Below are 26474 nucleotides of genomic sequence, written 5' to 3'. Positions count from 1 at the left end.
TGAAAACTGGAGCCTGACGAGGGGGAGAGAGACTGGAGGTGGGTTTTCGGGAGACAGGGAGGAGTGTAACCCGATTGTTAGGTATGTAGCACTGTAGCACTGTCGTCCGTTGTTCATCAATTTACTTAAGCAGGCACCAGTAACGTCTCCATTGTGAGACTTATTGTTACTGTTTTCGGCATATCGAATATGCTACGGGGAGCTTGCCCGGCTCTGCCGTGCGGGCGGGATACTCTCGGTAGCTTGCCGGGCTCTCGAGATAGAGGAATGGAACCTGGGTTGGCCACGTGCAAGGCAAACACCCTACCTGCTGTGCTATTGTTCCAGTCCTATTGTTAGATATCACTTGTATCACTTGTCATCCCATTGATCTTCGATTTGCTCTAACGGGCGCCAGTAACATCTCCATTCATCCCTACCGTGTGCTAGTGTAGTTCAATAGTATCTGCTTGCTCCAGGAACACAAAGATCCTCAGACTGTTTGTTCAGAGTTTTGATGAAGAAGTCTGACCATCTCGTAGGTGGGTGGCCATGTGGTCTTTTGACGTCCCATGGAACCCAGTCGTTAACAGCTCTAGTCCAGCAGTCGTCTGTAAATCGCATTCGGTGTCTGGCCCATCTGATTTTTGACGCCTTGGCAAATGGGACAGCATCCCTGATTCTTGATCATCGACGGAGGTCAGAACTCCGGATTCCTTCTCTCACTTGAGTATATGAGCTCTAAATTATCAGTGAAAATCAGAGACCTGTTGGCTGTTATTACTGTTACTACATTCAAATATACTCAATAACTTCATTTATTTTACTCTCTCGTGATCAATAAAATTAAAGTATTCCCTTTGACTCATCAAAGTGGAGCAGGGCCTTAGCAAATACTGTATTTTCTTTACAATGTGCACGAGAAAAACACTGACCCTGCCCAGACTGAGTGAAATGAGCATTCTTTGGCGGCCTAATTTTGTTCGAAGTCTTTTTCCCCAAAAGTCCAAGTTTCCAAAACTGTCTGTGATGTTAAGGCTGGGGACCTGCTGGAACTCTGGCTATGGCCACAGCCAGACGACCGCCTGGAGGAAATCAAACCTGTCAGTTTGTCCAAGAGAAATAACATGAAGATTCTCAGACACTAAAATTTTCACGTTTTCCACCTCTAACAAAGGTGGAAAGGTCTCTGTCCCTTTGACATGTTTTTCTTCCCATGTTTAAATTCAATTCCCTATTTAAATTAAAATATCTTCACAGGGCAGGGGAAGATATCACAGCAAGTAGGGCCCTTGCCTTGTGGCCCCCCACGCTTCAATCCCTGCACCCCATACAGTCCCCCAAACCCTCTCAGAGGACTGAGTCCTGAGCACAGAGTCAGGAGTAATCCCTGAGCACCACCAGGCGTGGTCAGCAAACCCAAAAAATAAACCACTGTCATCCTGTTGCTCATCGATTTGTTCAAGCGAGCACCAGTAACGTCTCTCATTGAGAGACTTATTGTTACTGTTTCTGGCATATCCAATACGCACGGGTAGCTTGCCAGGCTCTGTTGTGTGGGCTCCATACTCTCGGTAGCTTGCCAGGCTCTCCGAGAGGGGCGGAGGAATCGAACCCGGGTCGGCTGAGTGAAAGACGAAAGCCCAACTGCTGTGCTATCGCTCTAGCCCCAAAATAAAATTAAACCCAAAAATAAATTAAATCAAATCTTTTCACAGATTTTTCAGCCAAGAGGGAAGGATGCAGGAGAAAGGGGAAGCCAGAAAGTCCTCTGGTACCATTTTTGAGGTAGGAATGTGGATTCCCCTCTGCTCCCCCACTAGCCTTGCCTGAACAGCCCTTCTCTTCTCCCCGAGCCTAAGGCTGCTCTCCCCTGGAAGCCACAGCTCCTTCCCTTGCGGGTATTTTTGCTCCTGTGCTCAAGTATATGGTCTGGCCTGGAATCAGTCCATCTCCAGGCAAGCAGCACCCACAGGCATTTGGGTGGAGGAGGGAGAAAGGATGAAAGAACATAGGGTGTGGGGGTGGTGCTGGAGCGATAGCACAGTGGAGAGGGAGTTTGCCTTGCATGCAGCCGACCCGGGTTCAATCCCCGGCATCCCATATGGTCCCCTGAGCACCTCCAGGAGTCATTCCTGAGGGCAGAGCCAGGAATAAACCCTGAGCATCACCAGATGTGACCCAAAAAGGAAAAGAGAGAGAGAGAGAGAGAGAGAGAGAGAGAGAGAGCGAGAGAGAGAGAGAGAGAGAGAGAGAGAGAAACATGAAGGGGGACTGGTCCTGCTTTCGGGGAGAGTCAGACAGCAGTTCCAGACTATGGTGGGAGGCAGGTCAACATCCTCACAAAGTCTTCCTGACTCGGGGCCCTAGTGAAAACCCACGTCAAATCGAATGTGGCCTTAGTGGTGTGGTTGGTTGTTATTGCTGGGAGGGTGATTATGGCTCAGTGCTCAGGGGTGACTTCTGGCTCCTGGTGGCGCCAGGGGACCAGAAGCAAGCCAGGGACCAAACCAGGCTTGGCTGCAGGCAAGACAAGTGCCCCTACCCCCTGTTCTATTTCTTCAGCCCCCGAGCACTGCCTTTGAGTCCCCCAGCTAAGAAGACCACAACTCTCCCTGTCTTTGCACATTTCCAAAGGGAGGAGAAAAGTGGGAGGGAGAAGATGTGGCTCCGACCCGAATTGCCTGGATGAACTGGATCCCCCCTCAGCCCCCCTCCCTCGCTTCAACCTTCTCCTCTAGAAAGTCACCCCAAACCAAGGCTTCTTGACACAGTTTGCTTTGCAAACACACATGCAAGGTTTGTGTTGGCAGCCTGGCCAGAAACTTCAGTGAGAAAACAAAGGGAGGAAAGACCTAACAGTTGGCCCTCAGAACTATTTACTGCCTTGAGGCATAGTAAAAGGGTTTTGACAGCCGGGAGAGTGTGGATGAAGGGTAGTTCCGTGGGGAGGGATCCAGTCACAGGACAGAGCTGACAGAGGGGCCCATCTGTGAGATTCTGTGAGATTCAAAGGATGTTGGTGTCCAACACCCAATTGGAAAGAGAGAACAAAAGGGAATACCCTGCCACAGAGGCAGGGTGGGGTGGGGGGTGATGGGATTGGGGGGTGGGAGGGATGCTGGGTTAATTGGTGGTGGAGAATGGGCACTGGTGAAGGGATGGGTTCTCGAACATTGTATGAGGGAAACATGAGCACGAAAATGTATAAATTCGTAACTGTACCCTCACGGTGATTCACTAATTAAAAAATAAATTAATTTTTAAAAAAAAAAATATGTTGGTGTCCATCTGTGGAAGAGGCACATAGTCGAGGGATGGTCTCTAATTTCTGTTGTACCTTGGACCCCGGGGTAGAGGAAAGGTCTGGAAGAGATGTGGCTTCCTCTTGCACTGGGGAGGCCACAGCAACTTTCCTTACCACTTAACTACAAGGCAGAGTCATTCACCTCACACAATACAAACAACATTGAGACTCTTGAATCTTACAAAGACTGTAGCACTGTCACTGTAGCACTGTCATCCCATTGCTCATCGATTTGCTCGAGCGGGCACCAGTTACGTCTCCATTGTGAGACTTGTTGTTACTGTTCTTGGTATATCGAATAACACCACAGGTAGCTTGCCAGGCTCTGCCATGCGGGCGGGATACTCTTGGTAGCTCCCCGGGTCGGTTACATGCAAGGCAACTGCCCTACCTGCTGTACTATCGGTCCAGTCCCTTACAAAGACTAGGATCTAAAATTCTAAGATGAATATGCCAAGCAACTAAACCCAAATAAGGTGTAAGGCACCTGTGAGCACCGCCATTCGCCCTGCCTTCCACTAAGGATGGGTGCCTGGGGCCGGAGCGATAGCCCAGCGGGTAGGGCATTCACCTTGCATGTGGCAGACCTGGGTTCGATTCCCAGCATCCCATATGGTCCCTTGAGCACCGCCGGGAGTAATTCCTGAGTGCAAAGCCAGGAGTAATCCCTGAACATCGCTGGGTGTGACCCAAAAAGGATGGCGCCATATGTGCAGAGGCAAGGCACCCCCATGCATCAGAGAGGGCCCCCTTGTTTCTCCCAGATCTAGTCTGGGGAGCCATCGTCGAGCTCACACTGAGGAAGACAGCACAGGAACTAGACCAGTGCTCGAGGCCAACAAAGAACAGTGTGTGCCTTCCAAGTGTGAGAGGCAGACAGAGGCGGCGGGAGGAGGCCTGCTAATGTGGATCAGGGAAAGACGCTCTCTGAAGACCAAACCAGCCCAAAGGCATAAATTGAAATACAGGATCCATCTGAGGAGCCTGGGCAACCTCTTGGTGAAGAATTCCAGGCCCCAAGCATGGGACTCTGTGGGAGGGGAGGCCAAAGGAAGGACAAAGGCCAGGTCAAGGATAGCAAAGAGGGGGCTAGAGCGATAGTACAGTAGGGAGGGCATTTGCCTTGCACACAGCCAACCCGGGTTCCATCCCCATATGGTCCCCCCTGCACCACAAGGAGTAATTCATGAGTGCAGAGCCAGAAGGAACCCCTGAGCATCTCTGGATGTGACCCAAAAAGCCAAAATAAATAAGTAAAAATAAAGATATCAAAAAAATAATAAATTAAGCATTCCATCACCCTTGACAATGGACTTTGGATGTGGGAGGGACAGTTTGGGAAAGCTGTATAAAAACCAAACAAACAAACAAAAAAATGTCTCTGCTCTATTTAGCATTTGCCCAATCTGGAGTCGCCTGCAACTCCTCACGAACGTGTACTCTCAACACATTTCTCCACTCTGGGGATTTGTCCACAGTTCCACTAAGGATGTGTGCCTGGTTCTCTCCATTCTGGAGATGCCTGTATTCTTTCTTGAGCAGGTAACTCTTTCTCTTACCTCATACTTCTCCTTCTTCTGCAAGGGTAGGCAATGGACCAAGGAAGAAAAACTTAAGCAGAAGTAGGACTGATTTTTCCTTTCACTGCAATTCATCTTTCCAGCCTGAGTCCACAATTCCACACACCCCCCCCCCCGCCAAAATAAATCAGGTAGTAGAAATCAATTTCTACACTGTGAAGGTCAGACGGGACTCAGGCACAGTTTAATGATTGCTGTGTGGAGCCAGTGAGATGCAAGGTATATGCCTCACAGTGCCCATAGCAGCCAATCAGTGCTAACTCTCCCAGGCACTTCCAGGTGACCGAGGAAGCGAAGAAAGAAAGAAGGAAGCAGTAGAGTACCACTACTTCTTCCATTTCCTAGAGGTCACCTGCAAGACAACCAGATACGGCAACCAAGAGTTGCCTTTAGATGCTTGGATCTAGGGCATTTCTGCATGCCATGCCCCGGCAGACATCACTCATCGATCACAGCCTTCATTCATACCTCATTCATACCCAGGTGCTACCCAGAACCCCTCTCAGTGTCAGACTCCAGGAAGTCCCACCTAATCAAAAGAAATGACAAGGGGCTGGAGCAATAGCACAGAGAGTAGGGCGTTTGCCTTGCACGCAGACAACCCGGGTTCGATTCCCAGCATCCCATATGGTCCCCTGAACAATGCCAGGCGTAATTCCTGAGTGCAGAGCCAGGAGTAACCCCTATGCATCACCGGGTGTGACCCAAAAAGCAAAAAAAGAAAAAAAGAAATGACATCTCAGACCCATCTCAGTCTTCAGCATCACTGCACTTCACCATAAGGGAAGCCTGTCTTCCTCTGAAATAAAAACAACAGGGATTGGTAGCAAAGAGGGTATCGGGTGCTGCAAAAAGTCTTACAGAGTTGAGGCAAATCACGGAGATGGCAACATCTTAAACAAAATGAATTTGTTATGTTCAACCTTCCAAGACTTGATGAATCAAGAAGACTCTTAAATTGTGCTTGATTTAGATTGGGGATTCAAAATAGATATAAATATGTGGAGATTCCAGCTTTTAGAGCAGTTCATTTGGTGACTGTTAAGTCACTTGACAAAAAAGGTTTGCCAAGAGAGTTCTTTAAATGCCAAGTTCCCCTTCAAAAGTGTTAAAAGACAAGCTTAGTTCACAGAAAGGAAAGGAAGAAGAGGGTTAGATAAACATGCATTCCATCTGGGAGGCACCTCAGCCATTTGCAAATGAATCCCAAATGACCTTGAGGCAGCCAAGAGAACATGCGATTCTATTGACACAGGCCTTATCTAGACACACTTCAGAAACAGCTAGAATCACCACAAGCACCACACACTGGGCTGGCAGTCAGGACCTGGTTGCTCAATAGCTGTCAAGTGGGAACCACAGGCCACGGAGGGAATGACCTCATGGAGAGGCAGGAGAGGAGGCCTCGGTCCGTTATCACCGAACATGCCCTTTCCAATGTGTCCCAAAAGCACAAGTTGAGTGCTCTGAAGTAATCCTGAGGTTTTCAGGGGACCACGGGGCAGTTCGTTCTGCTCTGTGATCCCCGACATCAGCTACACCAGGCCCTGCGGGAGTTGTCAAACTCCTTACCTTCCTTACGGGATGCGGAAAGTGAAGTAGGCAGAATTCCTCTCAACAAATATCCTAACCCCATAGTGCATTTCTCTGTAATCTGATATTCACCTAAGATTTTATTTGCAAAAGAAAAGGCTTCACTGCCAAGGGAAAAGTAATATATTTTCTTGATTAAGATGTTATCTCTTCTGGGGCTGGAGCGATAGCACAGTGGGTAGGGCATTTGCCTTGCATGCGGCCGCCCCGGGTTCGAATCCCAGCATCCCATATAGTCCCCTGAGAACCACCAGGGGTAATTCCTGAGTGAAGAGCCAGGAGTAACCCCTGTGCATCGCCAGGTGTGACCCAAAAAACACACAAAAAAAAAATGCTAAGGAAAAGATGTTATCTCTTCTTTTTTGTTTGTTTGTTTGGTTTTTGGGTCACACAGGGGGGTTACTCCTGGTTCATGCACTCAGGAATCACTCCTGGCAGTGCTCAGGGGACCATATGAGATGCTGGGAATCGAACCCGGGTCGGCCGCGTGCAAGGCAAACACCCTACCCGCTGTGCTATTGCTCCAACTCCAGATGTTATCTCTTCTAACAAGTGGTCAAACATCAACCTGGTTCATTGAATTCTGCTCAAAAACCAGTGGACAGAATAGTGGGAGGGATAGACTTCCTGCACCAAAGGATGATAGGCAAATATAAATTATTTTTAACATTTTCTTTGGAAATGATTCTAAAGTGGCTTTAAACTTAGAGCAAAGTTGCAAAACTAAAAAGAGTTCAAAGGCAGCCTGGTTATCCTTTACCTGGTTCTACCCTTGCTAACACCTTACTTCGTTGCTGGTTTTCCTCCAAGCTCCATGCACAGAGCAGATCCTTCCCCCTCCACTGGAATCACTTTTAGGGAAAATTCTGTACATCATGGCCACTTAGCCCTACATACATCAACTGGACTTATTCTTTCACACATTCACTTACATTATTACAGTAGGGTTCTCGTCAGTAAGTTTGACATTACTTTTTATTTAACCTTAAGACTCTATCATCTTCCATTCATATTTTTTGTGAAGGAGAGTATCCCAGGCGGAGCTCAAGAGGCCCTAGGACCCCCTCCTGGTGGTCCTGTAGTGCTGCAGAGTACCCAGGCCACTCTGGAAGTGTCCAGGGGCCCCCAGTCACAACTGAAGATACTCAGGGGTACCCAGGACTCCACCCTACAATGATAGGGGACCGTGCATTGGGGTGCCAGAGATTGAACCAGGGTCAGCTGCACGTGTCTTGACTCCTACACTATCTACATTCCATCTCCCATTTTTGTCAACTAAACCTTATAATGTCCTTCTAGCCTTTCCCCCTATAATCCAAGCTAGAGTTAGAGATTCCATTTACCTATATCCTTGTCCTTTGATTTGTTTTTAGGCCGTACCCAGTGGTGCTCAGGGCATCCTATGGTGCCAGGGACCCAATGAAACCTGAGGTTACCGAAAGCAACGCAGACATTCCAGCCCTTTGAACCATCTCCCTGATCCTGTTTATCCTCTTTAATCAGAAACATTCCCAGAGCCTTTCTTGGTCATCTAAGAAATTAACAATATTTTTGAAGTATTTAACATTTAGTAGAATGTGTCTCACTAGGAATTTGCCTAGTGTTTCCTTGTGATTCAGGTTGTACCTTCTTTTTGTTTGGTTTGTTTTTGTCTTTTGCTTCTTGGGTTTTGGGTTGTTTTGTTTTATTTTGATTTTTTTGGCTGTTGGTTTGGGGCCACACCTTGTGGTGCTCAGAGGACCATGTGGTGCTGGGGATCAAATCCAGGGCTCCCGCATGCAAAGCAGGTGCAGTAGCCCTTCGAGCTCTCTCCCAGGCTCTGGTTGTGCGTTATTGGCCAGAATACCACACATGTGTAAGTGTGTCCTTCTCAGGGTCTCACATCACGGGCACACAATGTCCATCTGTTCTCATTGCTCATGAAAATGGATCAATTAGTCAAGATGTCAAATGCCTCCACTATATAATTGCTATCCCACCCCACCCCACCCCCCATGCCTGGCCTGGAAACTAGTAACCAGTCTGAGTGAGACATTCTAAGGCCATACAAACCCTCGCCCTCATCAAAAGTCTCCCCTAAGTATAGCAAGCTCTGAGGAGTTTGCTTGCTCGTTTATTAAGGGTGAAGGAGGTCACATCTGGAGCTAGGGACCACTCCTGGCTTGGTGCTCAGGGACAGCACCCAGAGGTGCTCAAGGGATTATGCAGTGCAGTGAATTGAACCCGGGACTCCTGCACACAGATCATGCACCTTAGCCCTTGTAAGTCACCCAGCCCACATTGGTGATTCTTGTTGCTTAGTCTAGTGTTTACCATGTATGTGATTGCAAAATTCCAACTTTCCAACTCCGGCACTTTTCCCAACTCACCAGCTGGCATTCAGACTTTCATTATAAGCAGGCGCCCTCCCTTCTCCCCCCCTATATTTATTATTAATAGGCCCATTTGTTATCTGTACGAACTCATGAATTCCTATTTTTAATCACTTGAGTCATTATTGTGCTTAATTATTTCATTATTCAAATTGCCCCAGATTTAACCAGTAGGAGTCCTTTCAAGCTGGTTCCTGTGTCCTTGTGGCATGCTTTCATCTCTTTTTGAGCACTTTCATCATTTCTCGCATAACAAAATCCTCCAAGATCATCTCGTGGTTATCCTGTCCCAGCTCCAGATCCTGTTGCTTCTCCCGGGACCCCTGGTTCCTTTCAGTGGGCAACGGTGTTAGAGGCAAGATCTGGACACTAGATGTGCTCAGCATAACTGAGGTGTTATTGCTTCTTGGCCCTTTCAGCAAATCTAAATAAATATACATATTTATTTATATTTATATTTATGGTTTACATGCAGGGATATAGGTACATGCATATACATTCACAAACGTGATGTCAATTTCAATCCATTCCAACAAAGTTCTTTTATCTTCCCACACCAGCTTTTGTCCCTTGAAAATCTTGGCGCTAAATTAACATCATGTACCCATTGCCTCAGTTCTATAAGACATATCACGTTATTTCAGAATTGCTTTTTCCCACCACCACCACCACAAAAAAAAAAAAAATTGTGTACAATTCCCTCCCCAGCTCATAGTGTTGCCAAGACTGAGGGTATAGAAATACTATGTTCATAAGAAACTTCGATTAATCATTTCTTTCTCTCTTCAGTGTGATCATGAAACTCACTTGAACAGCATTGGGGTGTTTGTGGGTGTTTCCCTGTCCATTCTTATGAAATTTACTTTGAATAATACATCCTTGTGAAGATCAAAACCATGTGACTATCTCTTCTGCCCTATTCTCCATACCTCTTGCATAGAAAAAAAATTTAATATTTCTTCATTTATCTTCCCTGTACTTATTATGTGTCATATAATGTTTTTCCTTCTTTCTTACACATGGGCTGGAGCAATAGCACAGCAGGTAGGGCATTTGCCTTGCACACCACTGACCCAGGTTCGATTCCTCCATCCCTCTCGGAGAGCCCGGCAAGCTACCGAGAGTATCCCACCCGCACAGCAGAGCCTGGCAAGCTACCCGTGGCATATTCGATATGCCAAAAAACAGTAACAACAAGTCTCACAATGGAGACGTTACTGGTGCCTGCTCGAGCAAATAGATGAACAACGGGATGACAGTGCGACAGACAGTGCTTACACAAAACGTAGCACTATTTCTGTTCTCTTACACTGCTTTCTTTTTATCTAATATCTCCTAGAACTCACTTCCTATAGGCTCATAGAGCTCTTCCTCTTTCTTGTTTACAGTCACACAGCGTCCCTACCAGGTGTATCACAGCCATATCAATCAGTCCCTTAAGCTTGGCCATTGACTAGCTTTGATATTTTTGTGATTACCAATAGCACTACCTTATGATTTTTGTGGTTTGTATAGTAAAAATATTATATTTTATATATATAATAGACCATTATTACAAATGGAAATTTTTTGTTGTTTTCCAGCTACACCCAGTGGTACTTAGCGCTAACTGCTGGTTCTACAGTCAGGGATCACTCCTGGCAACCTTTGGGGGATGAGGCGGGGTACTCAGAACAAAACACCAGTCTACCATGTGCAAGCCAAGTACCCTTGCCACCACCGAGCTATCTCTCCAGCCGCTGGAAATGGAAATATTTGTATTTGGGGCTGGAATGTGACTTGTAAGTAGAGCAATTGCCTTGCCTCAAGTGTGAGACCTGGATTTTATGTCAAGCGACACACACACACACACACACACACACACACACACACACACAGAGCGAGAGAGCAAGAGAGAGATTATATATCATGTCTATATATGTATTTTTATATCATTTGAAGTATAACTTCAGGATAATTTCCCAGTAGTCAGATTGCTGGGTCAAAGGCTAAACATATGAATACTTTTACTAGATATTACCAAATTTCCTCCCATAGGAATTGTACCATCTTTCATTCCCTCCAACACTGTATGAGAATACATGTTTTCCCCATAGCCTGACTAAAGAGCATATTGTCACGCTTTGCATTGTTCAAAAGTCTGAAAGGCAAGGTTGGCGTTTTAAAGAAAGGAACACAGCTACGCACATTAAAGATTCATAATGGACCAAACAAAACAACACATAGAAAGATCATGGAGAGAAAGGAGGTGGAGGGATGACCTAATGTATTTTTGTATCTTAAATATATAATCTGAGGATTAAGAAGCACAATGAGATGAAAGAAGGAAGAAACCGAACTCATAAAAACCCAAATTATTTCTTAATCCCTGAAATTAAAAAGGATTGTTAAATTAACATCATACACCAGCAAGGAGAGTCAGTTTTACGGAGTGATGAATGAGTTCTGGGGTTGCAAATTTAGGCGGGCAAAATGCCAAAATGCATTTTCTTCCTGTTAAAATGCCAAGTGCATTTGCTTCTTCCTGTTGAATGCCACCTCCGTGCCCTGATATACTTATTCAGCGACGTTTGTCTCAGCACATTACAATTATTTATTTTCTACTTTGTCTTCACTCCCAGATGGTAAACTTATGGAGGACGGAATTACATCTTGTTCCTGCCTATATCTTTAGAACAGGATAATTGCAGATGAGTTTGGTCTCTTGCAACTAAATCTGGGCGGAAGGAAGGAAAGGAAGCGAGAAATAAAAGATGGAAGTCCCCAGAACAACTCAAAAGGAGCACTTGATGTCAAAACATCAGGGTCCAGGAAAGCACTTTTCCCACAGTACAAGTAGTGCAGCATTAGTTTTCTACGCATGTATTTAAATACAAATTCCTATCAGAATAAGATGAAGTCCCGTCCCCAAAATGAGGCTTAGTGCCCAGCAAACAAGGGGAAAAAGTAAGAAACGTCAGGAATCTCATTGAGATTAATCTCTTGGTGCCTACGTAAATCTCCGAGCTTTGATTACAGGTGTCAGGGCCGAGCCGTCCCTCCGTGAGAAATGGAGCCAGTGGGGATTCAACGACGCATGAAATTTAAGCCCAGAATCATTTACTAGCGGGCATTAATGAGTAATAAGGTGTCGTTATCATTCATGTCATAAATAACCAAATGAGAGCTTGCCAACACTTTTGCATATTAATTCTTTGGATCCTCCTGGTCCCAGGAAACAAGGTCTGTGATCATCTTTTTACAGAGAGGGGGAAAACAGATCTAATTTTATCCCACGCTCACAGAGCCTTGATTTTCTGAACTCCATTCCTACCCACAGCAGACCAAAGCTGCTGAATTAAAACCTAACAAGTGATTAGAATTGACTGGAGAAACAGGAACCCAACTCTAATTAAAGAATTTGCTAATTGCCCTTCTCTCTGCAGACATTACTCCATTCTTGGTCCTTAGCCCTGGCAAGGACTTGACCTCAATCATGTTTTATGCAAAACAGCAGCGGCAGACAGGATATTGTTTCCAAGTTATATTTGGCTGCACAGCAAATCCTTTCTGTCCTTCCTGGAGCTCTATCCCCAAGCCCTCGGAGCAGAGCTGCCCACCCATGGTCCCCCGCTACTTCTCCACTAAAACCGTATCCCAAGATCCCTGTTTTAATCCATTCAGAGACACTTATTTCCCCAACCAGATTTTCCCAGTCATCAGCTGACCTCTGAGCCCCTTCAGCTTCCAGTCTGACCGTCCCTTCCTCTCAGCCTTCGTTTGAACCTGGTAACATAGATTCTGGAACTGTCTGCTTTCTGCCTCTCCTGGGAGGCAGCCCACAGAGCCACCGCCAGACCCTATAAGGCACTGCCCCTGCTCAGTGCCACCTCAGATGGAGACTTTAAAGTGTCAGTGACCACGATAAGGGACTGGTTGTCAGCACTCCCGGTGTCCCTCCAACCCCATACGCAAGCAGCAGCTCCAAACGTATCTGTTTCTGTTTTTACCACTGAGCACTAGAGGAGTTAAAGGTGCTCGTGGAGAAAAGACACTAGTGTGCGAAATCTAAGTTTTCTCTCTGCCCAGTGTTGCCTCCAAGCACAGCTTCTGGAACAAGCTGGCTAGGCTTGAACTGTCTGATTCTGGGGGGTCTGAGTGATAGGACAGTGGGGAGGGTGCTTGCCTTGCACGCAGCCAGTCCCGATTGGGTCCCCAGCACCCCATGTGGTCCCCCAGTCCCAGCCAGGAGCGTGGAAGAAGTGGTTAAGAGGACAAAGAACCTCCGGCTCCAGGCACATCTTTTCAACTCCACGATTCTTCCTGCACTAAAGTATGCCTCAGAGACTTGGGCCCTATGAAAGCAGGATGAGAACGCTATTCGGGTATCCAAAAGATGAATCGAAAGAGCTATGCTTGGAGTATCATGTTTCACTCTAGTGAGAGAAGGAATCCAGAGTTTCGAGCTCCGTTGATGATTAAGAATCAGGGACACTCTTCGTTTGCTAAGGCATCAAAAATCAGATGGGCTGGACATGTAATTCGATTTAGAGACAATTGCTGGACTAGAGCTGTTACCGACTGGATTCCACGGGATGTCAAAACACCACATGGCCGCCCACCTATAAGATGGTCAGACTTCTTCGTCAAGACCCTGAATGAATGGTTTGAGGCTCTTTGTGTTCCTGGAGCAAGCAGATGCCATTGGGCTACACTAGCACGTGACAGGGACTAATGGAGACATTACTGGTGCCCGCTCGAACAAATCGACGAAAAACAGGATGACAAGTGATACAAGTGATACAAGTGGTTCTTTTATTGACTCTCTCACTTTGGTTATTTTTCTTTTGATTTGGTTTGGGTCTGTTTTTATGTTTGGGGGCCACACCTGGACATTCCCAGGAATTATTTCTGGCTCTGCACTCAGAGATCACTCCTGATAGTGCTGGGGAATGAGGGGGAAGATCATATGGGGTGCTGGGAATCAAACCTGGGTAGGCTGCATGCAAGGCAAATTGTACTACCCATTGTACTATCTCTCTGCATGCAAGGCAAATTGTACTACCCATTGTACTATCTCTTTGGCTCCAGACTCTCACTCTGGACATGCCCTTTGTATGTCTTATTCTCTTCATTTACAGAAAAGACACCATAGAATCCATGACTGAGATCTCCAAGTCCACTCGGATTGGTACTGGGCCTCTTCCCCCCAGCTCCCTAGTTTTCCAGTAGTTTGGCACTTATACCCACAAACTGCCGCCCCGCCACCCCCCACCCCCATGCCATGTAATCTCATTAATGGCCAAGATCCAGGGACTATAAACTAAAGCTCCTCGAAGAGAGTGACACAGAATTTTCTGGAGCGCAAATGCGGCCGCACAGCCTCTTAAACTGTAGCCCACTTGCGTACCAAAAGTAGCACACATTTGTTTGGTTATAACATACTTGCTTGTATTCTCTTATATACAGGCTTAAATGGCTCCAGAATGAAATAGAACCTTCACACACTTCCCTCTTATTGTGGTGGGTAGGTGTTCGGTGGTGGGATTGGTGTTTGAATTATTATCTGTAATGAACTATTGTAAACTACTTTATGAAAATAAAATATATTTTTAAAAAAAGAAAAGAAAAGACACTAGAGATAAGAACCAATCTTGTGGGCTGTGAGAAGGGACCAGTGTGACATATAGGTGGAAGCAATTACAATATTTCCTGGCACATAATAACTATCCCTTCCACCACCTCACTTCCCCTAGGTTCCTCATCTCTTATTTCCACACCATTTCCTATCATACAACTACCCGTGATATCTCACAGTCTTCCCGTTCCACTCCATCCTCTTTGCTACTCCTTGAATCCAGAATCTAAGGAAGTCTACCAATTGCCTTTCCACTCTTTCCCCTTTTTAAAAAATGTAGTTTTGGGAAGCTGGAGCAATAGTACAGCAGGTAGGGTGTTTGCCTTGCACGCAGCTGACCCGGGTTCGATTCCCAGCAACCCATATGGTCCCCCGAGCACCGCCAGGAGTAATTCCTGAGTGCAAAACCAGGAGTAACCCCTGTGCATTGCCGGGGTTATGCAAAAAGAAAAAGAAAAAAATGTAGCTTTTAATTTAATTGTAAAACAAACAAAAAGAAAAGAAAATAGAAAGATTTTAAAAGAAAAAAGAAATTGTAAAAAAAAAAATCGTTTTAGCCAAACACAGCCTCAGAGTTTATAAAAAGAAAACTCCATTTCCCAGACTTCCCTGCAATGAAGTGAGGTAATGTGACAAGTCTTAGTCAATGGGAAGTAAGCTAAGCGCTAGTACCAGGTGTGGAACCTCGGAGAAGTTTCCTTTAAAAAAACAAGTTCTGAACACAGAGCCAGGAATAAGCCCTGAACCCTGCCAGGAATGCCGCACACCCTTCCCCCGCCCCCCAAAAAAAGAATTAAATAAAATGAAAGCCAAGTCTTGTACATCTTTCCCTGTTTGGCTGTTTCTGTGCTGATAACAGTGGCAGCACCCTAGGGATGACAATGCGCTAATGAACGCTAGATCCCTGATAGCCATGGAAGCTATACCTCAGTGCTTGATTAGTTGGTACCACTTCTTTGACATGAGACCAAAATTAACTTGGGGGTGAGTGATAGGGTCAACATTTGACTATAGCAGAAACTACGCTGGGCCCAGCGTGGGTCCCTCATGGAGGTGCTCGGGGAACAAGCAGAGCCAAGGAACCTGCCGGAAGTCTCCTGTATACAAAGCATGTGCTCAATCCTTTGAGACCAAGATCCAGCCCAGCCCTGAGAAAGAAACTTTTAATGTGTAAAATCCAGGCAGAGGGGCTTAATCCTAACTCAGACACTGCCCAGCCACTTAGATGACAGCAAAGGATTCCTGGTGTCTCTCCCACATCTCTCTCTCCACTGCCTCCTTGTCAGTCTCACAAAGCCCAACTCAGCAACCTCACGGCAGGATCTGAGATGCAGTACAGGGGTTAAGGCACATGCCATTCCTGGCACCACGTGGTCCCCCGAGCATTGCCAGGTACAGTCCTGGACACCCCCCTCCCCCACCCCAAGCACACTAGGATGGCCCGTATAATCCCCAGCTCTGCTCCCATGGTCCTCACATTGAATCACATAGCCCGGTTGGCCAAGAATTTCCATGATGGGCCCTGAAGTGCCAAATCACCTTAGCTGCCTTGAAATGCTCCTATTTCCCATTCTACTCATGACAGTTCACCCCCTTCCTTCTCACCCAACCAAACCCTAGCTTTCTGTTTCACACCCTCACCCCATTCTTTCTTTTTTTCTTTTTTAATTGAACCACCCTGAGATATAGCTACAAAGCTTTCATGTTTGAGTTTCAGTCATACAAAGGACAAACACCCATCCCCCCAACAGTGCACATTTTCTAACACCAATATCCCCAGTTTCCACCCCCTCTCCCTTAGCAGCCCTCCCCCTGCCTCCATGGCAGACAATTGCCCCCATACTCTCTCTCTACTTTGGGGCTTGCTATAATGGCTTGCTATACAGATGCTGAGAGGCTATCACGTTTGGTCCTTTATCTACTTTCAGCACACTTGTATCTCCCAACCCGAACAATCCCTCCAACCATCATTGACTTAGTGATTCTGTTTCTACCCCAGCTGCCTTCTCCCCCAGCTCATGAGGCACGCTACCAACCATAGAGCAATATTCCTGGCCCTGTCTTAACTGTTCTTGGGTATCAGCCTCATATTATGTTATTTTATATTCCACAAATGAGTGCAGTCCTTCTATGTATGTCCCTCTCTTCCTGACTTATTTCACTTAGCATGATACTCTCCATGTCCATCCACTTATAAGCAAATATCATGACTTCATCTCTCCTAACAGCTGCATAGTATTCCATTGTGTAGATGTACCAAAGTTTCTTTAACCAGTCATCTGTTCTAGGGCACTTGGGTTGTTTCCAGGTTTTGGCTATTGTGAACAGTGCTGCAATGAACATACAGGTGCAGACGTCATTTCTGCTGTGCTTTTTTGCACCCTTGGGATATATTCCCAGAAGTGGTATTGTGGGGTCATGTGGAAGTCCAATTTCTAGTTTTTGAAGGAATGCCCATATTGTTTTCTAAAAAGGCTGGACCAGTCAGCATTCCCATCAACAATGAAAAAAGAGTCCCTTTCTCCCCACATCTGCACCAGCACTGGTTGTTTCTGTTCTTTTTGATGCGTGCCTATCTCTGTGGACTCATCCCATTCTTTCCTGCCCTTCCATCTTACTCAAACTCTATGTACCTGAACCTATGCTGTCCTACAGGGCTCAAATGGCACCCTCCTCCGCGCAGCCAATCTGCCTTGATCTCCCCAAATCATGAGTAAATGTCTACAGAGTTGTGTCAAGGATGCCAGAAGCTTCCCTATTCCTACCCACCTAGTCCCAGAACTTTCCCATTCACCTTCCCTCTCAGACTACTTCTTAACCCAGAGGATGATCATTTGTGTCTCTTGCCCAGCCCGTCTACTCCACATATTCAGGTACATGAGTCTGTTCACTGAGGAGAGTGTCGGCTTCAATCCTCAAATCCCCAAGCAGAAACCTCGGAGAACAAATGCAATAAATGCGAGATAAATGATAGACTTTCCCAAGCCCAAAAACCACTTATGACCGTGGGACCTGGAGCAATAGTACAGCGGGTAGGGTGTTAATTTGTTCTTACATATTTTTTAAAAGTTTTTTGCGGTACCATGACTTATAATATTGTTAATTATAATTTTAATGCATATGTCATCCCAACACTGTACCCATCACCAGAGAGCCTGTTTCTCTCCACAAATACCCCATTCACCTCCATAACCAGGTAAGCTCAGTTATGAAGACACAATCTCCAGTTTCAATGCCTCTGGCCACCTGCTGTTCCCTATGTTTCTTTATATCCCATATATGAGAGAGATCTTTTCATTGATTGAAGAGACGGTGACACCTACACATGTATAGATAAATAAAGCTAAGCTCCTGATATGCCATAAAATCATAAATCAGGGGCTAGACCAACACAGCCGACCTGGGTTCTATTCCCAGCATCCCATATGGTCCCCTGAACACCGCCAGGAGTAATTTCTGAATGCAAAGCCAGTGTAAACCCCTGTGCATTGCTGGGTGTGACCCAAAAAAGAAAAAAAAAATCACGAATCATTGAGAAGTTGATTTAAAAAAAAATAAAACCTGTATCTTTCTTTTTTTCTTACAGGTATATAGATTTTAAAAATTAATAGTATGAATAATTCAATACTAATACATTTAAAAATTTACATGAAATAGATAAATCTGACAAATACGCAATTTAGTAACAGTGAGGATAAAAGAAATTTAAAGGAAAATCTAAAGAGAGCTATAAAAGTATAAAATTGTATAAATTGTGTTTTATCCTAAAAGGAGATTGCTGGCTTTATGTTAGAAAATATTATGTTATAAATAGTGCTTAAGTATCTGCCTTAAGACATAAAACATTTTAATTAAAAACTCTCAATAGATTAAAAAAATCACCTGAATAAACATAGAATTGATATTTCAATATAAATGAAATACCAATTCACTATTGAAAACACATAAAATCCTTAGCAAGCAAGGACTAAACAGATCTTTTTTTATCTAGTGGAAGGCAAACATAAGTACCATGAGTAAAAGTCATACTCAGTGCAAAAGTGCTGAGAAGTTTGTCTTTTAAAGATGCTCCTTTAACAAACACGATAACCTCTCAGACCATAATTCCTAGGAGAGATAGTGAGAGTGAGAGAGAAAGAGAAAGAGAGAGAGAGAGAGAGAGAGAGTGAGAGAGAGAGAGGAAAATGCCTACCACAGAGGCAGGCTGTGGGGGAGACCGTGATGGGAGGGAAACTGGGGTCATTGGTGGTGGGAAATGGACACTGAGTGTTGGATCCTGAACAGCTTTGTAACTATGTATCTTAATGTGATTCAATTTAAAAAATCAAAACTGGGGCTGGAGCAATAGCACAGCAGGGAGGGCGTTTGCCTTGCACGCAGCCGATCTAGGTTCGATTCCCAGCATCCCGTATGGTCCCCCGAGCACCACCAGGAGTCATTCCTGAGTGTAGAACCAGGAGTAACCCCTGAGCATTGCTGGGCGTGACCCAAAAATCAAAAACATAATAATAATAGTAATAATAATAATATTTTAAATTTAAATTAATAAAAAATAAATTAAAATTTAAAATAAAGATGCTCCTTTAGGTTCCTTTTTTGATCTTGCAGCTTTCCATATTCTGTCTCTGCCTGGCTTGTGCCATTCCAATTATGATCTGTCTTGGGAGTTTTTCTATCCAGATCTATTTGCACAGGGACCCTTTGAACCACTTGGATCTGGGTGCCTGCACTCTTCAACTCTGGAAAATTCTCTCCCTCCCTCTTTGGAGACTTTTGTTTGTTTGGGGTCTTTTAGTGGGTGGGGTCACACCTAGCGATGCTCAGGGGTTACTCCTGGCTCTGAGCTCAGGAATTTCTCTTGGTGAGGCTTGAGGGACCCTATAGAATGCCAGGGATCAAACCAGGATCAGCAATGTGCAAGGCAAGCACCCTGCCCACCGTGCTGTCTCTCTGGAAAGTTATTGAATCACCACGAGATGCACAGTTACAAAGTTGTTCGTGATTAGATTCCAGTCATACAATGATCTGGGAAATCTGGGAAATCCTTGTCTACAATTTTTCTTTAAATACATCAAATTTGCCTTCCTATTTCGAAGGAACTCCCGTAAGTCTTATATTGTTCTCCTGAACTCATCCTATGCATAATTCTGTGTGTGTTATTTGTTCCTTTTCAGACATTTTTTCCATTTTCTCTTCTCTTTTTAGAGGTGTCCTGCTTCTCATGTCAAAGCTGACTCATCTTTTCCTCTGCTGCTCTTATTCTGTTGCTAAGACCTGCTACTGAGTTGTTGTTGTTGTTGTTGTTGTTGTTGTTGTTGTTGTTGTTGTTTTACGTCATCTGCCATACCCTTCAGATATGTCACTTCTGATCCTATTTTTCTCATTTCCGCTCTCACACTTTCTTTGTTTGTTTCTGGCTGTTTGAGTCACATACAGTAATGCTCAGGAGTTACTCCTGGTTCTGCATCAGGAATTACTCCTGGTAGTGCTCGGGGGACGAGATGAGATGCCAGGGATGGAACCAGGGTTGGCCACGTGCAAGGCAACAGACTTGCCTTGCACGTGGTCCTGTTCAGAAAGGACTGGAGCTCAGCAACTCAAATGCCGAGGTGACTCAGGATGCTAGCAGGTGTGCGAAGACAGGTGAAACAACAGGTCCTCTTGATCAGGTCAGAGGAAACATAGAGGGTGATGGAGGCTCATGGGCACTGGGGTGGGGGTGCAGTCAGTTTCATCAGCAGCACCATGAACTTGAACAGAGTGGAAACCATATTACCTCAATTATAAGAAAAATTGGAATAAACATTTTAAGTAACTGATCTTCTGCCAAAAAAAAAAAAATGTAATTTCGAGGAAACTGTCAGGCCCAGGCCTGTAACTTGCCCAGTTTTCTCCCAGCCCATAATCTACATCCAGCTTTGGAATTTGAGAAGAACAATCATAACAGTAAAGGCTGCTGTATGTGTTGAGGAGACAGACTGTGTGGATGGGACATTATGTGCCGAGTAAATGTGGTGTTCTGTAGGCTCCAACTTGGAAGAGTCATCTCACATTAAAAAGTGTAGTGAAAATCCCATCAGCCTCATCTCTGACCGAGACTTTTTAGGGCAGTTGTTTGGACTTGCATCCAAGATAAAGAAATTCTACTTTGGGAAGGGAAACATGTGTTTTTCTAAGAGGTGCTATCGCTCTCAAAATAATTACAGCCCAGTTCAAGGGAAGATTCAAACCACTTCGGTTTTCTGTTTAAGTTTATTCCATCCCATTGGCTGATGCCCTGTGAAGTCTTCGTGTAATCCCGGGCAAGGGCCTCTTGGAATGTCACGGATGGAGAGGGACGACGGGCTGACCCAGACTTCACACAGAGCAGATGTCCCCGCTTCGTGCCAGTGAGGAGGCAGGAACTGTGGTCTCTGGCTCAGCCTCTGATTATCTGTTTATGTGAAGTTATATGTAACTGGAACCTCGTTGAGAGCTGAGTCATGTAGAAGTCATTTCAAATCATTTCACTTCTAATTATAAGCCCGAGAGTGCTGTGCAGGAGGAGAAACACTTCAGTGTCTGTCAAGGCACTGCACCTTCCATGCGTGACAGCGGGGGTGGCTGGACAGTTGAAGAACTTTCCATCCGAGATAACCTTGACGGGAGGAATAAGTAGGGGGCTTTCCAAGGAAACAGGAACTTCGCCTATGAAGTTGGAGCACGTGATGCAGAATTCGGTTTCAAAACTACCTTGGACCAGCAGCAATCAAAGCGAACAAGGGGCCTGATACAACAGGAAGTCAAACACAGTTACCCCGTTTGGGGGTTTCATTTGTTGTCTTTGTTTGCAAGAAGGGAAAGGCTGGATGTGGGTCCAGATGGCAGGTAGGCAGGAGTCCTGCTCAGACCTGCCCACTGCCCCCTTTGTTTCCGGGTACAGGTAGAAGGAGGGGCTTGAAACTTCCCTCTTGTCTAGCTTCTGGAAAACAGGAAATGGATTTGGAGACAAACAGGAGGAAACCAAGAGGTCTCAGGACAAACAGGATGATGACGCCTTTTCTGCGCCTGGCGTCCTAAGAGGGAACTGGTAGCAAGTCAGAGCTTCTTCTGGCTGTTTTGAATTTTAAAAAAGGTGGCAGAAGCGGGCAGGAACGCCTGTGTTTCTGCAGATTTGCTCCTTCCTGCAAAACCTTTCTGCAAAGTAGCACCTTTAGGCAAGAGTGTGAAAGAGTTAGGATCTGTTGTCTGACCTAATGGATCCGAGTTGGGTACTCCTGTCTCTCTAAGGCCATGTCAGATAACCCTGTCCTTATTTGGTTACCAGGCATGGACCACTGGGTTTCTTGAAAGCCCCCAGTCTGCAAGGTGAGCTCTGAGCATTCGTGCCAGACAAAACTTAGCTAAGTGAATCTGGGACAAGAGCTCCTGTTAGATTTATTTAGATTTGCTAATAAAACTCTTCACCAGGCTGTTTTTACTTGTGGTGCCTTGGGGGGATGGGGGGGCGGGGCAGGGGGTGAGAACCTTCCCCCCAAGAGACCCAGCCCCAGCAGCCAACCTCCTCTACCCAACTGCCGTCACACTCCAGGCCGCTTTCCGGACCATGCAGCCGCCTCACGCATGAATCAAGTCCCACGGAACCCAGATAATGCAGAATTTTGTGACCTTGAACTCTGGACTCAACGGGATCGGGACCGGGAAATAGAGATCTTCTGCCTGCTATCCCCCAATCTCCAGGGACCCAGGAATTATACCCATAAGCCCCACCTTGCCACACCCTGGCCTCCTCATTGGCCACCCTCCAGATCTCAACGGCTGCTCCTCCCAGACGGGAGTATAAAATGAGGCCCCCATAGCTATGCCACCCGACTCTGCGCCAGGCTGTTTTTCACTCGGGGCACCCCAGAGGGGGTGGGTGAGGACCCTCCCCGCCCCAAGGGACCCAGCCCCGGCAGCCAAACTCCACTACCCAACCGCCACCATGCTGCAGGCCGCTTTATGGACACATTATAAGACACTTCCCACCCATTTTCCATAATTACCACACCATATTTGATGGTGTTCAGACAGTAAGCAACAAATCATATATATATATATACATGTATATACATATGTATACACACATATATGTATATATATGTGTGTGTATATGTGTGTGTGTATATATTATATATATACACACACACACATACCTCTCAGAGAGCCTGGCAAGCTACCGAGAGTATCCCGCCTGCATGGGCAGAGCCTGGCAAGCTACCCATGGCGTATTCAAAATGCCAAAAATGGTAACAATGGGTCTCATTCCCCTGACCCTGAAAGAGCCTCCAATCGTTGGGAATGACGAGTAAGGAGAGGCTGCTAAAATCTCAGGGTTGGGAGGAATAGAGACGTTACTGGTGCCCGCTTGAGTAAATCGACGAGCAATGGAATGACAGTGATACAGTGAAATAAATCTCTCAGCTCTCCAGGTTACTTTTCTATAAAGGGAAATGATTCCTCTTATAAGGACTGCCATGCTAAATGAAAAACATGTATGTGTGTAACTCCTGGGTTGAGTATACAGCCAAGGACATGTACTTGCTCCACTACATAATAGCTATTGCCGTTATTATTGTTATTATCACTGTGATTAAGGTTGTAATTATATGTTTGAGATAAATCAGGATGTGTCTACAGCACGAGTGGCTTGGCTTTTGCAAGGAGAGTTTCCAAGAGCCTGGGAGAACTTGATGAGAAAGGAACCATCGCCAACTTCCCCACAGTTATGAAAATCCCAACAAAACACTTATGACCTTTCTCCATCTTCTTTGAAAGTCTCCACTCTTCGGGGCTGGAACGATAGCACAGTGGGGAGGGCGTTTACCTTGCACGCAGCCAACCCAGGTTCGAATCCCAACATCCCATAGGGTCCCCTGAGCACCGCCAGGAGTAATTCCTGAGTGCAGAGCCAGGAGTAACCCCTGTGCATTGCCGGTGTGACCCAAAAAAGCAACAAAAAAAAAACAAAAAACAAAAATAAAACAGAAGTCTTCACTCTTCTAGGTAGACTAGGCACATCTCAGAAATTCAGCATGGGTTATGAGGTTCAGAAGGAAGGATGTGAAGAAGGAAGGACTGACTTTCAGGATCTTTCATGAAAGCAAGTGTCTGGCTCCATAGAAGTCAATACAGTAATTGACCCATCCCAGGAGGCCAAGGTATGGTTGAGCAGCGGGCTGATGACTGGTTCACTAGGTTCACTAGTTTCACTATCGTTTGGGTTAGACCCAAGCGAGGTTACTTGCCTGTGGTCCTTGGTATAAGCAACCCTGGTTTGGAGATCTTCCCAATAGAAGCTTAGTGGGCTAGAAATAGAACTGTCATTTCAAAGGAACTGCCAAAGGTTCCTTTGACCATCCTTCCTCCCCAACCCCGAGAAAACAAGACCTCACAAGACCCACCCCCAAAGAGATGGGACTCCCCTCTGTCAGAGACCCCCTAGGGAAGTCCACGTGTCCTTTATCTCAGAGAGAACCCACCACCAATTCCCATAAAACCCAACCCTCTCGAAGATGCTTGTATCACAGAGGTGTCAGCAATGTAATATTAAGTTGCTTCATCTGATGAAGCCCAGAGATACCTTCTTGCAAACCCATGGCACCTCACTTTTTTGACCATACACTATAGGCACATGGGTTCGCACTTATTTTTAAGGCTGGACAAAAGACCTTAGTTGAGAGCTTAGTAATCAACCACCGTGGGGAGCTGCAGGGGAGGTGGGGGGAGATTTTACCCAGGCAAGTCAATGGCAACATTGAGAAGATTTGGACAGTTGCAGCACTGATAAAGACAAATCAGGCCTGAGGCCAGTTTCAGAAAGAACACCACCATCCCACACACACTGTCCCAAGTGTACCAGTGTGTGTTGGCTGAGAACACTGAACAAAATTGATTTTTCCTCACTTGGACGGTCAGAATATGTATTCACCAGCTAGCATCAGCTTTATACAAAAAAATTGAATGCCAAGTTTAATCCTGTGTGATTAAAAGAAAAAAACAAAACTGAGTACCACATTCACTCCAAACTGCGCCTCAATGCAGAACTCAACAGGTTTGTAATTAGACACAATACCACGACAATTCCATTCTACTGCACAAAGGAGAGCGATTGTGTCCTAGTCACAAGAGAACGTGCTACAAGGATGGCTGTCTCTGTGGGATAAAAGAGTGCATCGCAGCCCAGATTTTCCCCGTAATTAATTTTTATGAAACCAAGTGTAAGGAATGAAGCACCTGATTTCTGTATTTTTTTTTTATGTGTCTGAGCGCTAGCAAGTGGGAGGGGGGAGGGGATGGCGGTGGCATTTCTGCTAGCGCCCTTGGGAATTTCAGCGAAGGGGGGGAAACTGTATATCAGTTTATGTGGAAGCAAATTTGGTTCAGTTCCTCTGACCATCCTTCCTCCCCAACCCCTAGTAAACAAGACCTCACAAGACCCACCCCCAGAGAGATGGGTCTCCCCTCTGTCAGAGACCCCTAGGGAAGTCCACTTGTCCTTTATCTCAGAGAGAACCCACCACCAATTCCCACAAAACCCAACCCTCTCGAGGATGTTTGTGTCACAGAGGTATCAGCATTGCAACCCCACCCTTGTTGGGGCTGGACTGAGCTACCAGCGCGAGCCCGTGTATATACTGTACCATACTACAGACAGGAACATAGGGACCCATGAAAATGGGCGAGATTTCTCATGTGTCCTGACTGGTTTGGATGAAGCTGAACATTTTTCCCCTTCAAGCTGCCTCCAGAAAAATAATTTCAGTATACTGAAAAGAGCAGTTTTCCTTCTCTCACAGAAGCCTGGCTGGTCTTTGACATGAAGATGGTGTTAGCCAGGCCTGACCTTTGATATTGTAAATTGTAGGCTCTGGCCCAGCCTAGTCTTTGAGATATAGATTTCAGGTGCAGGGCCCAGTTTTGTCTTTGGGATGTAAATCCAAGTGCTTTTACCCCAGGAAGGTTTCAGTTTTGGTTTTGCATCTTCTTTCAGGAGGCCTAGATTACTGGCCTGCAGATACAAGGAAATAATGTTGCCTCAATGTTCTTCCTGTAACATCTTTTGATGCCTTTGGTGATGTCACTGTATTGCGCCCTTTAGAGCTACCATGATGAATAAAAGGAGGTCCATGAGGCCCTCTGCCTTAGCTAAGAGCCAGAGAGAGCCTTAGTCCTCCAATCAAGACATTTCTTCTGCGTGCCTTATCTCAGCGCCTCCGACCGCACGAACATTCACGCAACACGCCCTCATTTTCTTAAGGGTGAGGAGGGGAGGGCAATAAGCAACCAGAGCAAAGGGCTGTCTGTCTCAGCCCCGGCCACTGGACAACGTTTGCACACTTCTGTCTGCAGACTGCCCACTAGGCCAGGGGACCCAGGGACCCAAGGGTGGCACCTGCTACCTTCCCTACCTGGCCACACTCTCTGCAAGGCTCTGCCCTGCCTGTGACAGGGCACAGGTGGATTGTGCCCAGGCAAGGCTGGTGACTTGAGGACCCCCTGGCAGCCTATTCGAACCTTCCTTCCCGGGCATAGGGTGTGGCAGGTACCTCCTCCCTCTCTTCGCTCCCTCCTGCCATCCCCGTCTCTCACCTGCATCCCTGTCTCCTACTGCCCAACTCTCTCCCCATTTTCTCTGGCCTCTGAATTTCCTCCAATAAAATCCTCGTATGTTCAATCTTGCCTCTGCACCTGTTTCTCCCTGAACCTGGTTGTCACAAAAGGAGAGACAGCCCCAGTGGACTGGGGACCAGACACCCCTGCCCCTCATCCCAGTCTTCCACAAACAACCATGAAAAAAAGCACCGGGCTCCTAGGTACAAAGAGACAAGTGCCACCAGTGCTCCAGGACTCAAGCTAAGCCAGAACCTGGAAGCCTGACCAAAACCCCTGGGCACTGCCAAGACCCCAGCCCAGCCCAGTACCCGCCCCCCACCACACACACACACACAAACACACACACACACACACACACACACACACACTGGGATAACTGGAGGGAAGAGTTA

This window comes from Sorex araneus, chromosome X, assembly GCF_027595985.1.
Source record: "Sorex araneus isolate mSorAra2 chromosome X, mSorAra2.pri, whole genome shotgun sequence".
In the NCBI taxonomy this organism is placed as follows: Eukaryota; Metazoa; Chordata; class Mammalia; order Eulipotyphla; family Soricidae; genus Sorex; species Sorex araneus.
The sequence above is the reverse complement of the archived record's forward strand: the minus strand, read 5'-3'. Positions refer to the sequence as shown.